Here is a 17,833-nt window from a genome sequence, read left to right as displayed (position 1 = left end):
AAGATTGTGTGAGACATGGTTTTAATTTTGTCAGAAGAATGAATGTGTGTGTATGCATGTGTGTGTGTGACAGCCTCCTTTAAAATTTATTACAAAAGTGGCCGGGCACGGTGGCTCACGCCTATAATCCCACCACTTTGGGAGGCCAAGGCAGATGGATCATCTGAGGTCAGGAGTTTGAGAACAGCTTGGCCAACATGGTGAAAGCCTGTCTCTACTAAAAATACAAAAATTAGCCAGGCGTGACGGCAGGCACCTGTAATACCAGCCACTCGGGAGGCTGAGGCAGGAGAATTGCTTGAACCCGGGAGACAGAGGCTGCAGTCAGCCAAGATCACGCCACTACATTCCAGTCTGGGTGACAGAGCAAGACTCCATCTCAAAAAATTAGAAAATAATAAAATTATTACAAAATAGTCACTTGTTGAAAAACTCAACAATATGGATAGTAGATATAAGGTGAAAAGTAAAAGTGCTTCTTCCCACCCCCATTAATTCTTCAAATTCTACCCTTAAAGGTAACCAGTATTAAAATTTTTCGTTCAGTAAATTTTCTAGGCTTATATTTCTATGTATGTGTGTATATATGTTCATACACACATACTTTAAAGGCATATCAAATTTAAAAGTGTAGCTTTATATCACACTGAGGTTTTTGTCTTGAGGAAGGTGTATGTAATTTTACAATTATATGAAAGCACACAGAGATTGTATTTAGCTCTGAAAATACAGCACAAGCTTTGTAGGGATTCTTTTTTCCCTGAGAATTACTTTTTCTTTTTTGAGACAGAGTCTCGCTCTGTCACCCAGGCTGGAGTGCAGTGGCACGATCCTGGCTCACTGCAAGCTCCGCTCCCGGGTTCACGCCATTCTTCTGCCTCAGCCTCCCGAGTAGCTGGGACTACAGGTGCCCGCCATCATGCCCGGCTACATTTTTAGTAGAGACGGGGTTTCACCATGTTGGCCAGGATGGTCTCGATCTCCTGACCTTGGGATCTGCCCACCCCGGCCTCCCAAATTGCTGGGATTACAGGCGTGAGCCACTGCGCCCGGCCTAAAATTTCTTTTAACGTCAAAAGCAAAAACCATACAGAAATCCCATCCTGATTTTCTCCAGTAGGTAAGGAGTTGGGTCATATCCTTTAAGATTGCTTATGATCTGTATATAACCTATTTTAATCTTTTAATTAATTTTTTTTTTTTTACTATTATGTTTTTTGAGAGGTGGGGTCTCACTTTTTTGCCCAGGCTGGCTGTTGCCCTGGCTATACAGTGCAGTGGCATGGTCATAACTCTCTGTGGTCTCCAACCCCTGGGCTCAAGCAATCCTTCTGCTTCAGCCTCCCAAGTAGTCAGGACTACAGGACTACAGGGGACTATAGGTGTGCACCACCATACTTGGCTAATATGATCTCTAATCTAGAGCAGGGTTTCTCAAGAGCAACATATAGATATTCTGGGACAGAGAATTCTTTATTGTGAGGGGCTCTCCTGTGCATTAGAAGTATCCCTGGCCTCTACCCACTAGATGCCAGTAGTAGAACCCAATTGTAACCGATTATGATAGCCAAAAATAGTTCAGATGTTGCCAAATGTCTCCTGGGGACAAAATCACTGCTGGTTGAGAGCCACTGGTCTAGAGGCCACTCTTGTCAGGAATGGTAGTTTTGTTATAAATACTCTGTATTCAAACTTAAGGTAAACAAGGTGAGTCACTGCTTTTAATAGCATCTCAGGGCTTACACTTATAACCTGAACAAGGAGAAATAGAAGGTACTGAAAGGTTTAATATAAAACTAGTGTGCACTGCTGTAATTTTCTATGGTAAATGTATCATTTTGAGGAACTTTCACTTAAAATATATTATTTTCAAAAGTTCAGTTGTCCATGAAAACGAATTTTAAAAAACTTTTATGGGGACTTCCAGTTTGTTCAAGGTAGAAATGCTTTATTCCATAAATTATCATTTGTAGTGATAACATAGGAAATATAACTTTGTATTCTAGTGGGCTAATTTTGGAGACTTTGGAAATGTTTATCGAATAAAAAGTTATATGTTATTACTGTAACTTTTTTTTTTTTTTTTTGAGTCGGAGGAGCCTTGCTCTGTCACCTAGGCTGGAGTGCAGTGTGGTATGATCTCAGCTCACTGCAACCTCCACTTCCCAGGTTCAAGAAATTCTCCTGCCTCAGCCTCCCGAGTAGCTGGGACTACAGGCGCATGCCACCACGGTTGGCTAATTTTTTGTATTTTTAGTAGAGACGGTATTTCACTGTGTTAGCCAGGATGGTCTTGATCTCCTGGCCTTGTCATCTGCCCGCCTCGGCCTCCCAAAGTGCTGGGATTATAGGCGTGAGCCACCGTGCCCAGCCACAGTTTTTTTGTATATTGCACAAATACCAACCTTTCACAAGCTTCATTGTGTAAAGTCTTAAGACTTTACATATAAAATGATGCATTGATAAGTATATTTATGTGAATGGTAGGGTTGATACAGAGTTGATTAGTATGGGTGGAGGAAAAGTTTTTGGAAAACTTTAAGTATGAGAGGTTTATGTTGTTATTATTTAGTATATTTTCAATAGATAATTACATTCATATAGTTCATAAGTCAAAGTGATATAAGGGCAGATACAGTGAAGTCTCCATCTCACCCCTGCTCCCACATATCTTGCTCTTTATACTTTTAATAAAAGTATTATATAGCCTTTCAGAATTTCTTTATGAAAATACAAGTATGTGTATTTTCCCTATTGTTACACAGACGGTAAGATGCTACTCCTGTGAAATTTTTAAATGGTAAATTTGAGAGGGATTTAGACTTTTAAAAAAATTAAAGTGATAAATTATGTTATGAGTGAAGGATGGAGGTGAATTTAAGCACATTCCTGTCTGAGTCTATTTGTTAGTAGAGTGCTGATTGACTGATGAACTCAAAATCATTTCTGGCTTTCTGATTCGGTGATCACTAATATAAATAAAATATGTTACTTAAAAGCAAATCAGTTTTAAACAGTTTTAGCCTTGAATTGGCAAGTAAGCAAAATAAATGACAAGTTTACCAAATTTTTTTTTGGCTAAATTTACTTTCTCACAACCAAAGTTGTAATAAATAAAATCAATTCTTTTTCTAAACCCACTATAAAGGAACTGTTTCAATGTATCTGTCTTCACAGACCTTATTGATCACATTTCCCTCTCCTATTGCTTGTCTATAGAGTCATAGAATCTTGGTGATAATCCTATCTCATCTCATTTTTAGGTAACTGCTACCATTTATTGAATGCTTATTATATGCCAGTACCGTACTAGATACTTTCGTTATTTTATTTAATCGTTTCATCACCCCTTTGAGGTAGGTATTATCTACATTTTTATAGACGAATAAGTGTAGGTTCAGAGAGTTTTTAGAGTAACGAATCTAAAAAACAAAAAAAAATGATTAAAATTTTATATGGCTAGTGACTGGTAAAGGTGGGATTTGAATGTGATACTGAATTCAGAGCCCATACTGTGTTATTTTGCTTCAAATTAGGAAATATGCAGTTTTTGGTTACTAAATGCTGTTTTTTAAATAAATCATTGTTTAGTTCCTATTGAAATTTTCACAGATGTAAAGTAAAATGGAGAAAATAAGCAGGATGTAGTGAATTTCTAATGAAGCTATTTTTTTCCACTTTTTCCTACTTTGACAAATACTCTTCCTACTTTTACAAAATGAAGTTTTAAAAATATCTGTACTTGACACAATATCAACTGGAAACTTCAGTCGGGACCCTGGATAAAAGCCTCAGAAGTCTAGGAACTGCTGAGCTAAATGTCTTGCCCAGGATCACACAGTTAATGTGTAGCAGTCAAGACTAAAAAATAAGCCATCTGATTCCCATTCAAGTTTTCTTATCTTCTAGATTCTCCTTTCTTCTGATGCATTATATCAATGAGTTTAATTAGTTGCTTAGAAATGCTTCTTTCAAACTAGTATAGTTTATAATCCATAGTTGATCTTGTTGGAAAAGTTTTTTTTTTTTTGGCTGTTCTTTTTGGTTTGTTTGAGATGGAGTCTCGCTCTGTTGCCCAGGCTGGAGTGCAATGGTGCAATCTCTGCTCACTGCAACCTCTGCCTCCCAGGTTCAAGCAATTCTTCTGCCTCAGCCTCCTGAGTAGCTGGGATTATAGGTGCCCGCCACCATACCAAGCTAATTTTTTTTGTATTTTTAGTAGAGACGGGGTTTCACCATGTTGGCCAGGCTGATCTCCAACTGACCTCAGACTATCTGCCCACCTCGGCCTCCCAAAGTGCTGGCATTATAGGCTTGAGCCACCGTGCCCCTTTTTTTTTTATTTTTATTTTTTTGAGACAGGGTCTCGTTCTATCACCCAAACAGGAGTGCAGTGGTGCAGGAGTGCAGTGGCGCAGGAGTGCAGTGCCACACGATCACATGGTACAATCACGGCTCAGGCAGCCTTGACCTTCTGGGCTCAAACGATCCTCCCCCTTCAGCCTCGCAAGTGTCTGAGACCACAGGCACACACCACTGTGCCCTGCTAATTTTTAAATTAAATTAATTAATTAATTTTTTCCCAACACACAGTCTTAGTCACCTAGGCTGGAGTGCAGTGGCAGATCTCGGCTCACTGCAACCTCCACCTCCCAGGTTTAGGCAATTCTCCTGCCTTAGCCTCCCAAGTCTGGGATTACAGGTGTGTGCCACCATGCCCCGCTAATTTTTTGTATTTTTGGTAGAGATGGCGTTTCACCATGTTGACACTGCTGGTCTCAAACTCCTGACCTTGTGGTCTGCCCACCTCCCAAAGTGCTACAATTACAGCCATGAGCCATTGTGCCTGCCTCCCAAAGTGCTGTGATTACAGGTGTGAGCCATGGTGCCTGGCTATTTTTTTTGTAGTTACGGGGTCTCATTATGTTGTCCAGGCTGGTCTCAAACTCCTGGACTCAAGGGATCCTCCTGCAGTGGCCTCCCAAAGGGCCAAGATAACAGGCATGAGCTACCACGCCTAGCCAGAAAAGTTTTATGTTTTTTAATGAAATTACTGTCATGTAGATCAGCATAAGAGAGTATACCACAAGAGTATAGGAGGAGCACGATTCTAAAGAAATTTTGTAATGAACTTAATTGGAAAGTTCAGGTCTTTCATTATTCATTTAAAAAGGATTAAGAAATAATTAAAACACTGAAATAGAAAGGCATATGCCTAACTTTGCACCTTTGCCAATATGGGAAACATTTGTTTTACAATATTGTTATATTCTAATTATTTTGTAAAAATTGTAATCTGCTTTTCTATTGATAGTTACACACAGTGCATGGTTCCTGTGAGTAAAGGTCAGTTGACTTATGATGATTGACTAGTTTACCTTTCTTCCTGCCAAGTTTACCTAAACCAGGAAGAAAGTAAGGTTGTATATAAAAAAATCTGTTGGACTGAAATTTAGCAACTATTTGTGAAAGAGCACATTTTGCTCTTCCTCTGCTACATAGACTTCTGTTCTCACAGTTTTCCCCTTACTGAATAGATACTGTTTTCAGTAGTAGAAAGGATTTTTTTTTTAAATGTAGATATCCCACTGTATCTTAGTGATTGATGCACCTGTATTAGTATGCAATTTTGAAAAGAGAAAGTCAAGTATACCCCTAGAGATCACCCCTAAGAACCAACTAAGAACCAAAGAGTTAAACAAGAGAACAGTTTATTAAGTTGCCAAGGTAAGTTTGATGTGTTTAAAAGTTTGCAATGAGGACAATTAGACTGAGAACGAGTTTGTTTTTTAGATTTTGGTAAAATATTCATAACATAAAATCTATCATTTTAACCATTTTTTTGTTTGTGTTTTAAAATTGTGGTAGAATATGTATATATAACACAAACTTTACCATTTTAATCATTTATACTTTAACTACTGTACATGTGTATTAAATGTACAGTTTAGTGGCATTAAGTGTATTTACATTGTTGTGCAACCTTCACCATCAACCATCTCCAGAACTTTTTCATCTTCCAAACTGAAATTCTGTACGTGTTAAACAATAATTCTCCCATTCTCCCTTCCCCCAACCCCTAGCAACTACCATTCTACGTTTTGTCTCTATGAATTTTACTACTCATTTAATTGGAATCATGCAGTATTTGCCCTTCTGTGACTGGCTTTGTTCACTTGGCATAATGTCTTCAAGGTTAATCCAGTTGTTGCTTGTGTCAAAATTTTATTATTTTAAAGTTAAATAAATTCAATTGTGTGTGTATATGTATATGTGGGTGTGTATCTGGGTTTGGGTTTTTTTGTTTGTTTTGTTTTTTTTGGAAATGGAGTCTTGCTCTGTCACCCAGGCTGGAGTGCAGTGGCATGATCTCGGCTTACTGCAACCTCCACCTCCCGGGTTCAAGCGATTCTCCTGCCTCAGCCTCCCGAGTAGCTGAGACTATAGGAGTACACCACCATGCCTGGCTAATTTTTGTATTTTTAGTAGAGATGGGGTTTTGCTATGTAGGCCAGGCTTGTCTCAAACTCCTAACCTCATGTGATCCACCTGCCTCGACTTCCCAAAGTGCTGGGATTACAGATGTGAGCCACTGTGCACGGTCTCTCTGTTCATCTGTTGATGGACACTTGGATTGCTTCCACCATTGGGCTATTATGAATAATGCGGTTATGAACATAGATATGCAAATATCTCTTTGAAGCCTGCATTCAATTCTTTTAGGTATATACCCAGAAATGGAATACTGGATCATATGGTAATTCTATTTTTAATTTTTTGAGGAACTGCCATACTGTGTTCTATAGCAGCTATATCATTTGACATTCCTAGCAGCAAAGCACAAGGAAAGGTTTTAATTTCTCCATATTCTAGCCAACAGTTAATTATGTTTGTTTTTTGATAATAGCCATTCTAATGGGTATGAAGTGGTATTTCATTGTGGTTTTGATTTGTATTTCCCTAATTAGTAGTGTTAAGCATCTTTTCGTTTGCTTATTGGCCATTTGTGTATCTTTGGTGAAATGTCTATTCAAATCCGTTGTACATTTTTTAAAAAATTGTATTGCTGATTAGGCACAGTGGCTCACACCTGTAGTCCCAGCACTTTGGGAGGCTGAGGCAGGAGGATCACCTGAGCCCAGGAGTTCAAAACCAGCCTGGGCAATATAGAGAACCCCATCTCTACAAAAAGTAAAAAAAATTAGCCAGGCATGGTGGCACATGCCTGTAGTTCCAGCTGCTCAAGAAGCTGAGGTGGGAGGATTGCCTGGGCCTGGGTGGTTGAGGCTGCAATGAGCTGTTACTGCCATTGCCACTGCACTCCAGCCTGGGTGACAAGAGTGAGACCCTGTCTCAAAAAAAAAAAAAATTGTATTGCTTGTTTTTTATTGTTTAGTTGTAGGAATTCTTTATATATTCTGGATATTAATCCCTTATCAGATACGTAATTAACAAATATTTGCCATCATTCTGTGGCTTGTCATTTCATTCTGTTGCTGTAGTGTCCTTTCATAAACAAAAGTTTCTAATTTTGATGAACCTAATTTATCTATTTTTAATTTTGTTGTATGCTCATGGTGTCATGAAATTATTGCCATATCAATGTCATGAAGATTTTAAGGTGTGGTGGCTCATGCCTGTAATTCCAGCACTTTGGAAGGCTGAGGCAGGTGGATCACAAGGTCAGTAGTTTGAGACCAGCCTGACCAACATGGTAAAACCCCGTCTCTACTAAAAAATACGAAAATTAGCTGGGCATGGTGATGCCTACCTGTAATCCCAGCTACTCAGGAGGCTGAGGCAGGAGAATTGCTTGAACCTGGGAGGCACAGGTTGCAGTGAACTGAGATCTCACCACTGCACTCCAGCCTGGATGACAGAGCGAGACTTCGTCTCAAGAAAAAAAAAAAGAGTTTTATAGTCTAAGCTTTTACATGTACGCCTTTGATACCTTTTTTGTTTGTTTGTTTGTTTGTTTTGAGATGGAGTCTTGCTCTGTCGCCTAGGCTAGAGTGCAGTGGCACAATCTCGGCTCACTGTAACTTCCACCTCCCGAGTTCAAGGGATTCTCCTGCCTCAACCTCCCAAGTAACTGGGATTACAGGTGCGCACCACCACGCCCAGCTAATTTTCGTATTTTTAGTAGATGGGGGTTTACCATGTTGGCCAGGCTGGTCTTGAACTCCTGACCTCAAGTGATCTGCCTGCTTCTGCCTCCCAAAGTGCTGGGATTACAGGCCTCAGCCACTGTGCCCAGCCGCCTTTGATACATTTTAATTTTTTAAAATTTATTTTTATTTATTTTATTATACTTTAAGTTCTAGGGTACATGTGCACAACATGCAGGTTTGTTACATATGTATACATGTGCTATGTTGGTGTGCTGCACCCATTGTCATTTACATTAGGTATATCTCCTAATGCTATCCCTCGCCCCTCCCCTCACCCCACGACAGGCCCCGGTGTGTAATGTTCCCCACCCTGTGTACAAGTGTTTTCATTGTTCAGTTCCCACCTATGAGTGAGAACATGTGGTGTTTCATTTTCTGTTCTTGCAGTAGTTTGCTCAGAATGATGGTTTCCAGCTTCATCCATGTCCCTACAAAGTACATGAACTCATCCTTTCTTATGGCTGCATAGTATTCCATGGCGTACATGTGATACATTTTCTTAGTCCAGTCTATCATTGATGAACATTTGGGTTGGTTCCAAGTCTTTGCTATTGTGAGTAGTGTCACAGTAAACATACAGGTGCATGTGTCTTTATAGCAGCATAATTTATAATCCTTTGGGTATATACCCAGTAATGGGATGGCTGGGTCAAATGGTATTTCTAGTTCTAGATCCTTGAGGAATCGCCAAGTTAATTTTTTTTATGGTATAAAGTAGAGGTCCAATTTCATGCTTTTGCTGTGGATATCCAGGTTTTTTAGCACCATTTTTTAAAGACCATTATTTTCCCATTGAATGATCTTGGCATCCTCGTCAAAAATCAATTGACCATATATAGGTGAGTTTACTTTCTTGACTCTCTGATCTATTCCATTGGTCTATATATCTGTCTCTTTGCCACTATCCTCTTTTGATTACTGTAGCTTTGTAGTAAGTTGAAATTAGGAAGCATTAGTCTTTCAAATTCGTTCTTTCTTTTAATTTTTACTGTCTATTGAGATGAGGTCTTACCATGTTGTCCAGGCTGATCTCAAACTCCTGGCCTCAAGTGATCCTCCCACCTTGGCCTCCTGAAATGCTGGGATTACAAGTGTGAGGCACCATGCCTAACCTGTTCTTTTTTAAGATTATTTTGACTATTCTGGGTCTCTTGAGATCCCATATTAATTTTAGGATTTTTTTTTTTAATTTCTGCAAAAGTGCCATTGAGATTCAATAGGGATTGCATTGAATCTGTAGATTGCTTTGGATGAGAAAAACTTTTAGTACAAATTTTATGTAATTGTTTTATTATAATAATTATTAGCAAATCAAAGGACTTGATCTTGACAAAATATTAAAAAGCATCTATGATGGAGAGCCTGCCAGAGCAGTCAACTGATGTTCTCCCTGAAGCCATTGAACCCAAAATAACACGGGATGTTTACTTTGAGTATATGTTTTTGAAATATAATCCTTATTTTTTCCTGATTTGTCTTCATATTGACTAATTTGTGAGTGTTCAGGATATGTCGTATATTGATTAAATGCTAGAAAGAATATTCTTTATCCTTTATATGATTAGATATGGGCTCAGTCTTGGAAAAATTATCTCAGTATGGTATTAAATTTAGATAAATGAACCTGTAGTTATCATAGTTATAAAGGAGCAAATCCCAAAAGGCGACAGTAGTGGATACCATTCTTCTTTTTTTAACTTATTATTTAATTTATTTAAAATTTTTTTTAATTACTAATTTTAATTTAATTAAAAATTTTTAAATTAAAATTTAACTTTTTTTTTTTTTTTTTAGGTTGCATGTTTGGTTTATTTTTAGTTTGTTTGAATCAACACCCAATAAGGTCAATTACTTGCAATTGATTTCTGTGTCCCTCAAGTTTCTTTTAACTTGTAGCTTCTTGCCTTCCTTCCTCTCTCCTCTTTTCCCTTGCATGTGTATGTTCGGAGGAAACCATGTCCATTTGTCCATCAGGATTTTGCCCGATGGGTGTGCCCATGTGTTGTTATTTAAAATAGTTCTCCATACCCTCTATTATCTTTTTTTTTCTTTGTTCTCCTCCATGAACCTTTTCCCTCTTTTTTTTTAATTAAAATTTTAAATTAAAACACTTTTAATTAAAATTTAATTTTTAAGTATAGCTGGGACTATAGGTGCATGCCACCATGCCTGGCTAGTTTTTGTATTTTTTGTAGAGATGGGCTTTGCCGTGTTGTCCAGGCTGGTCCTGAACCTCCTGAGCTCAAGCAATCTGCCTGCATCGGCCTCCCAAAGTGCTGGGATTACAGGCATGCATCACTGCACCCAACCCAGTTACTTTTTATTTTGATATAATTTCAAACTTACTGGAAAGTTGCAAGAATAGTACAAGGAACTTTTCCCATATATTGTTTTTGTTTGTTTGTTTGGTTTTTTTGGGGGGACGGAGTCTCGCTCTGTCATTCAGGCTGGAGTGGAGTGGTGCAATCTTGGCTCACTGCAACCTCTGCCTTCTGGGTTCAAGCAATTCTCCTGCCTCAGCCCCGCGAGCAGCTGGGATTACAGGCACCTGCCACCACGCCTGGTTAGTTTTTTGTATTTTTAGTAGAGATGGGGTTTCACCATGTTGGCCAGGCCGGTCTCAAACTCGTGACCTCAGGCGATCTGCCCTCCTCAGCCTCCCAAAGTGCTGGGATTACAGGCGTGAGCCACCAGGTCCGGCCTTACTTTATTTTATTTTATTTCTTGAGATAGGATCTCACTGTCACCTAACCTGGAGTTAAGTGGCACAATCACAGTTCACTGTAGCCTCAAGCTCCCCAGGCTCAGGTGATCCACTTCAGCCTCCTCAGTAGCTGGGACTACAGATGTGCACCACTACACTGGCTAATTTGTTTTTTGTATTTTTTGTAGAGTCAGGATTTTGCCATGTTGCCCAGGCTGGTCTCAAATTCCTGAGCTCAAGCAATCCTCCTGTCTTGGCCTCCCAAAGTGTTGGGATTACTGGTGTGAGCCACTACGCCTGGCCCATTGGTTTTTAATATATTCACAAAGTTGTGCGACCATCAACTAACTATTCTAAAACACTTTAATCACTCCCAAAAGAAGTCCTGTACTTCTTAGCAGTCTTTTCCCCTTCTCACCTTCTCCTAGCCCCTCATAATCACGAATCCACTTTCTATCTGTATTTGCCTAATGTGGGCATTTTGTATGAACAGAATCATATAATACGTGGTTATTTGTGCCTGATTTCTTTCACTTAACATATTGTTTTCAAGATTTCTACAAGATTGTAACATGTATCAATACTTTTGTTTTGTTTTTGAGACCGAGTCTTGCTCTGTCACTCAGGCTGCAGTGCAGTGGGGCAATCATATCTCACTACAGCCTCCAGTTCCTGGGCTCAAGTGATTCTTGTGCCTCAGCCTCGCAAATAGCTGGTATTACAGGAGTGTGCTAATACTCCTGGCTAATTTTTGTATTTTTAGTAGAAGCAGGGTTTCACCATGTTGCCCAGGCTGGTCTCAAACTCCTGGCCTCTAGTGATCCACCTGCCTTGGCCTCCCAAAGTGCTGGAGTTATAGGCGTGAGCCATCATACCCGTCCTACTGCCAATTCTCTGAATACTATTTAACATTCCTACCAGCAATGTACAAGAGTTCCATTCTTTTTTTTTTTTTTTTTTTTTTTTTTTGAGACGGAGTCTTCTCTGTCTCCCAGGCTGGATGTTGGCCCATTGGCCATTTCTCAGCTCACTGCAAAGCTCCGCCTCCCAGTGGTTTAGCCATTTCTCTGCCTCCAGCCTCCCGTAGTAGCTGGGACTACAGGCGCCCGCCACCTCGCCCGCTAGTTTTTTGTATTTTTTAGTAGAGATGGGGTTTCACCGTGTTAGCCAGGATGGTCTGATCTCCTGACCTCGTGATCCGCCCGTCTCAGCCTCCCAAAGTGCTGGGATTACAGGCTTGAGCCTACCGCGCCCGACGATCATTCTTCTATCTCACTAACATTTGTTATTTTCTTTTTTCTTTTTTATTATAGCCACCCTGTGATTGTGAGGGTGGTATCTTAATTGTGGGTTTGATTTGCTTTCCCTAATGATAATGATGTGTGAGCATTTTTCATGTGCTTGTTGGTCATTTATGTATATCTTTGAAGAAATATCTATTCAAATATTTTTCATTCATTGGGATTATTTTTTTTCCCCATAGCTATTGTGTTTGTTTTTCTTTTCTTTTTTTTTTTTTTTTTTTTTTTTTTTGTTGTTGTTGGTTGTTGTTGTGTTGTTGGTTTGGTTTGTTTGTTTTAGGAAAAAAAATTCTGGATGCTAATTCCTTAACAGACCTATGATTTGGGAAATATTCTTTCTCGTTCTCGTGAGTGGTCTTCATTTTCTTTCTTTCTTTTTTTTTTTTTTCTTTTTGAGACAGTCTCCTCTGTCACCCAGGCTGGAATGTAGTTGCCCATTCTAGCTCACTGAAGCCTCAAACTCCTCGGGCTCAAGTGATCCTCCGATCTCAGCTCCGACAATAGTGGACTATCAGCATGTGCCACTGTGCCTGGCTGATTTTAATTTTTTGTAGAGATGGGTATCAGTGTTATTGCCCAGACTGGTCTTGAGGTTTGAACTCCTAATTCAAGTGCTCTCTTTTCTTCTTTCTGTCTTTCTTTTCTTTTCTTTCTTTCTTTCTTTCTTTCTTTCTTTCTTTTCTTCTTTCTTTCTTTCTTTCTTTCTTTCTTTCCTCTTCCTTCCTTCCTTCCTTCCTCCTCCTTCCCTTCTTCCTCTCCCTCCCTCCTCCCCCCTCCCTCCCTCCCTCCCTTCCTTCTTTCCTTCCTTTCTTTCTTTCTCTCTCTCTCTCTTTCTTTCTTTCTTTCGTCTCTTTTTTCTCTTTCTTTCTTTCTTTCTTTCTTTCTTCTTTCTTTCTTCTTTTTTCTTTCTCTCTTCTTTCTTCTTTATCTCTCTGTCTCTTTTCTCTTTTCTCTTCCCTCTTGTCTTTTTTTTTTTTTTTTTTTTTTTTGACAGCGTCTACCTCTGTTGCCCAGGCTGAAATGTAGGTTGCTTCATCATGGGGCTTCACTTGCAGCCTCAGCCTCTCAGCCCTCACAACAGTTCCCCCTATAGTTCCCAAGTAGCTGGACTGCAGGTGCACACCACCATGCCCAGCTGATTTTTTACTGTTTGTTACAGACAATCTCACCATTTGCCTGGGCCTGGTCTCAACTCCTGGCCTCAGGCAGTCCTCCCGCCTTGGCCTTCAAAGTGCTGGGATTAAGGCATGAGCCACCATACCCAGTCTTGTTTCACTTTCTTGTTGTGTCACGTGAAGTTTAAAATTTTTGTGACACAATTTATATATTATCTTTTTGCTTGTGCTCTTGTTGTCATGTCTAAGAAAACCATTGTGTAATCCAGGATGCACAAAGATTTATGATTTATGGCCTTTTTTTCTTTTGATGGAGATTGAGATGGGGATTTGTATAGTTTTAGCTCTTACATTTAGGTCTTTGATCCAGTTTCGGTTAATTTTTATTGTTAAGGTGTGAGGTAGAGGTCTAACTTTGATTTCTTTTGAATGGTGCATACCCAGTTTTTTCAGCATCGTTTTTTGAAAAGACTATTTCTATTCCCCCTTGAATTGTCTTGGCACCCTTTTCAAAAATCGTTGACTACATTGTGAGGGTTTATTCTGGACTGTCTATTTTTTTTTATCTATTCATTGATCTATATGTCTCCCTATGCCAGTTCCACACTGCTGATTACTATAGCTTTTTGCGTACGTTTTGAAATGAGAAAGTGTAAGTCTTCTGCTTTGTTATTTTTCATTCTTGTTTTGCGTTATCTGGGTTATTGGTTATATTCTTGTTCTCTTGATATGGTCTTTTAGGAAGGTTAGTAGGAGTGTTTAATAATGAGATTGTAATAATAACAAATGATTCAACCCCCTCCTCCCCGCCAACATGCTATTCTGAAACACTTAAGCTATAGGTGAGGGAAGCAGAAAAACTGGTGCAACCGAAGACAAGTTGTTAGTATTCCTTTTTTTACCCGCACCCCCGACAAACCTAGTATATGTTTGAGAAAGAGATAGACCAAAGAGGAAGGAGATGGTTAGGTTTGGGTAGTTGCCTTCTGAGTGGACTAGTCTCAGAAGATATGGACAGAATTTTCTTTTTCTAGGGCAATAAACAAATGGATTAATTGGAATAAACTATAAAACATGGTAATTAGAGTTTTACTTTTTTTTTTTTTTTTTTTTTAGACAGAGTCACTCTTTCACCCCAGGGTGAGTGCAGTGGCGTGTTGTCTCGGCTCACTGCAACCTCTGCCTCCTGGGGTTCAAGCGATTATCCTGCCTTTAGCCTCCTGGGTAGCTGGGATTACAGGGGCCGGCCACCATGCCATGCCCAGCTAATTTTGTATTTTTAGTAGAGATGAGGTTTCACCATGTTAGCCAGACTGGTCTCAAGCTCCTGACCTCAAGTGATCCACCCACCTTGGCCTCCCAAAGTGTTGGGATTACAGGCGTGAGCCATTGTTCCCTGCTGAGTTTTTGCATCTTGTAACACCTTCTTAAGGAGGTATACATTCAATGTTTAAGTAACATATAATTTGACTCCCAAGCCAGTATTGTCACAGTCTTACCACTTTTTCTAATGTTTCTAGTTTTGTTAGGTTACTAATTATTTCAACTCAATGAACAATAAGAGTCTGCACTATATTTTGGTACCTATTTTACTTGGGACTTGACTGACAGGTTAGCAATGAAAAGTTTATTTTCTTTTAGTTTGAAGAGACCATTATTTGAAGCTATACTTAAAATCATGGATTTGACCTATTACCAACCCCTCAACAGAATTTAGAATTATATGATGATATAGTATCATAAGTACTATTTTATATTATCTCCTTGTTGCTGATCTGTTGAAATTATTCACTCATTCTCTACAGAAGAAAATCTTGGTTAATTTGGGGTAGGACTTCTTCATGAACTGACATTTTGCATAACAGAATTATGTCCTTTAAAGGTTAGAGTCCTTGGTAGTTTAAGAATTCTAGTTGGTATTTTAGAGTGGATCGATTGATTGAGATGGAATTTCACTCTTGTCTCCCAGGCTGGAGTGCAGTGGCACGATCTTGGCTCATTGCAACCTCCGCCTCCTGGGTTCAAGTAATTCTCCTACCTCACCCACTTGAGTAGCTGGGATTACAGGTGCCTACCACCATGCCTGGCTAATTTTTTGTATTTTTTTTAACAGAGATGGGGTTTCACCATGTTGGGCAGGCTGGTCTCGAACTCCTGACCTGAGGTGATCTGCCGCCTCTGCCTCCCAAGGTGCTGGGATTACAGGCGTCAGTCACCGCTCCCTGCCTAGAATGGATTTATTTATTCACAATTATTTATTTAGAGCCTACTATTTGTTAAGCTTTGTGCTAGGCTTTGGACTACAAAGATGAAAAAATGTGTTCCCTGCCCTTGAAGACATCAGTCTTCCAGCACTTTGGGGGGCCGAGGCACTTTATGTTCTGGGCGGATCATGAGGTCAGGAGTTTGAGACCAGCCTGACCGACATGGTGAAACCCCGTCTCTACTAAAAAAAATTAGCCAGGCATGGTGGTGCGCATCTGTAATCCCAACTACTCAGGAGGCTGAGGCAGGAGAATCACTTGGACCTAGGAGGTAGAGGTTGCAGTGAGCCAAGATCGCGCCATTGCACTCCAGTCTGGGTGACGGAGTGAGACTCCGTCTTGAGGGGGAAAAAAAGACATTAGTCTTTTCAGGAATATTAATATTCCTGATAATGAAAAAAGAAGGTAAATTATTGTTTATTTTTTGAGACAGAGTCTCCCTCTTTCACCTAGGCTGGAGTGCAGTGGTGCGATCATGACTCACTGCAAACTCTACCTCCTGGGTTCAAGCAATTCTCCCACCTCAAACCTCCCCTTCCATACCCTATCCCTGCAGCTGGGACTACAGGCATCCGCTGCCACACCCAGCTAATTTTAAAATATTTTTTTTGTAGAGGTGAAGTCTTGATATCTAGGATGGTGTGAAACTCCTGGCCTTAAGTGGTCCTCCTGCCTTGGCCTTCCAAACTGCTGGGATTACAGGCATGAGCCACCATGCCTAGCCTATTTATTCAAATTATATTTGTCCTTCTAAATTCCTTTTAGATATTAATAAATTGTATTTGAGTGTTCTAGGCATTGTGCACTTTAATTGCATCACCTCATTTAATTTTCTCATGGTTCTGTCACAGTCCAAGATACCAGATTCAATGTGTGGATCATTGCCCTGTGTTAGTTGGGTGATCACTCTAAAGACTGATATTTGAGTGTCTTGCTTCAGGAGATTGATAGGCTCTAAGTGGCAGGTTTAAAGGGGCAATAATTTAAAATGGAAGGATGCATAGTCCATCAGCATAAGATTGTCTTGTGCTTTTTTTTTGAGCAAAATCACAACTGCTCCTTATTATGTTCTATAAACTCACCAAGCCTGTCATGCTTCAGGGCCTTTGGCACTTCTAGTTCTCTCTGTCAGGTGCATTCTCCTCTTAGATATCCATGTGGCTTCCCTTTCACTTCTATTATGTTTCACTTAAGAGACCTTCCAACTATTAATACCTACTGTATGTATATTGCGTAAACATCTCAGGCTCATTAATTCTAAAACTGAACTCTGAACTCATAATTTCCCCTTGCAGTCCACTATGATGAATGTGTCCCCCAAAGTTCATGTGTTAGAAACTTGGTTCCTAGTGCAACAGTGTTAGGAGGTTGGGCCTAATAAGAGGTGACTGAGTCATTAGGGTTTCTCACGGGAACTGGTTAACTGGTTAACTATCCTGAGTGGCTTTATTATAAAACACATTTGGCCACCTCTTTCATTAGCTTTCTCTCCCTTGCTGTCTTGTCATTCTGTCACTCTTTTGGCCAAAACGCTTCCCATTTCTTAGATAAAGGATCCAAATTCCTTGGTATGGCAGACATAGTTATTTAGGATTTGGCATTGTCTATCTTTTCATCTATATCCTTATACTCTATTTGCTTTTTATATTTTAGCCATACCAAATTGCTGTAATTCTTTGAACATATCAAGCTCTTATATACCCTGGTATATATACTTCCACTGCTTTGGCATCAAGAATAATAATAATAGCTACTATATTTATATATGTAATATATATATAGAGAGAGATGTATCACACACACCTCTATATATACACTCACACAACTCATCTAGACAAAACAAGATCTTGTTCTGTCATCCAGGCTGGAATGCAGCGTCTTGATCGTGGTTCACTGTAGCCTTGAACTCCTGGGTTCAAGTCATCTTCCCGCCCCAGCCCCCCAAGTAGCTCTGACTACCACCTGTGCATGCTAGTATATCTGGCTATTTTTAATTTTATTTTTTGTAGAGATTATATGTTCAAAGAACTACAGCAATTTGGTATGGCTAGAATATAAAAGCAAATAGAATACAACAAGGATATAGTTGGAAAGATAGTCAAAGCCAAATCCTAAATAACTATATATGCCATACAAAGAAATTTGGATCCTTTACCTTAGAAATAGGAAGGATTTTGGCCAAAGGAGTGACATGATTGAACTGGCATTAGAGTTAGTGGGCTTGATAATCTGTTACATTTAATTTAAATTCCAAAGTTATTTTCTTTTTTTTTTTTTT

General features: G+C 39.5%; 1 protein-coding gene across 1 annotated transcript in view; it reads left to right on the top strand.

Moving 5' to 3' along the window:
* The window catches only part of ANKHD1 (ankyrin repeat and KH domain containing 1), a 134,114-nt gene that overhangs the window by 7,516 nt on the left and 108,765 nt on the right, over positions 1-17,833 (top strand).

Source organism: Rhinopithecus bieti, unplaced genomic scaffold, assembly GCF_001698545.2.
Source record: "Rhinopithecus bieti isolate Rb0 unplaced genomic scaffold, ASM169854v2 scaffold_8674, whole genome shotgun sequence".
Taxonomy (NCBI): domain Eukaryota; kingdom Metazoa; phylum Chordata; class Mammalia; order Primates; family Cercopithecidae; genus Rhinopithecus; species Rhinopithecus bieti.
The sequence above is the reverse complement of the archived record's forward strand: the minus strand, read 5'-3'. Positions and strand labels throughout refer to the sequence as shown.